We start from the raw sequence: 1260 nt of genomic DNA, 5'->3' as shown, positions 1-1260 counted from the left end.
AGATCTCTTCAGAAAAATGTAAAAGTTTTTAATTTTAAAATTCACATTTTCATTCAATTTATACTTCTGTTCAGTTTAAGAGTAACTAGATATGTAAAAACAGATTTTCCTGACCAAATGAAATGAATTTTGAAATTCAAATTTGACAAATAAATCAATATTTATTCTTTTCAACCAATGTCTTGAGTATTTCCATAGTGTCTCACTGACTGTGAACGTTACGGTAAAGGACAGAGCTCTAAAAGTATTCCCTGGTTGATTTTACTTAAGAGAGTCTGGTAGATTTGATGAGAAATTTTATTAGAAACTGTACTGAGAGTAAATTATTTCTATTATTGATTTTAAGTACAAAAAAATAAAAATCATCCCGCTCTAGTTGTTAATGATATTAATTTTAATTTCAGCAATAAGCCGAATAAGCTCCAAAGTTAATTTTCTTCTTTTATGAACAAAATCTGTTTGAATATTAAAATACTTGCAGTGATTTTAATATTCAAAGTCTCTGAATTAAATTGCTGAGCGGATGAATCCGGACGAGGGTTAATAATGGTATTAAATTACGTAACATGCAAGCTTGAGAGCTGCAGTGGGTTACCTATTTGAGACTAGTGTGAATGTAGGTGGCCTGTAGATGCAGAAACAACCATCTTAATATTTTAAGATTCATTGATTTAGAATTTCAGCAATAAGCTGTCAATAAATGTTGCCCACTTCTAAATGACTCCAACTATATTTAAAGCACTGGCTTTAAATATGACTGACTTTTCAGCATTTCTTGTGTTAAATAAATCCATAATCAAGTTATTTATTCATATTTTTCACAAATGTACATAGGATTGGGTTATTTTTACATGTATGATTTTATTATTTTCATAAAAAGTAAAGAACCATTTTAGTTTAGGTCAAATCCCTATTTCTGTAGAAATACTTTTCTTATTCAAACTAAAGGTATTTAGAAAAAAAAGTTTATTATTGAATTGTGTTGAATTATAAATCAAATTGTGTGATTCTAACATTTAGACAGCAGAGGCTTTCCAGATGTTTTTGTTCTTGGCTCAAGTGTTTTGAGATCTCTTCATTGATAATAGTTGCTTATATACAGCAGGAAAATCTGTTTTGTTTTTTAATTGTTGGGAAGGAAGAAAATCTTTTTTAGATTTTAAACTATATTACTTTAATCAAAAGAATATAGTATTTTTTTATTTTTATCGAAGAACAACCTAAAAACCTAAAACATTTAAAACTATAAGGAATAATAAT

The sequence above is a fragment of the Oryzias melastigma genome, unplaced genomic scaffold, assembly GCF_002922805.2.
Source record: "Oryzias melastigma strain HK-1 unplaced genomic scaffold, ASM292280v2 sc02050, whole genome shotgun sequence".
Classification (NCBI taxonomy): domain Eukaryota; kingdom Metazoa; phylum Chordata; class Actinopteri; order Beloniformes; family Adrianichthyidae; genus Oryzias; species Oryzias melastigma.
The sequence above is the reverse complement of the archived record's forward strand: the minus strand, read 5'-3'. Positions refer to the sequence as shown.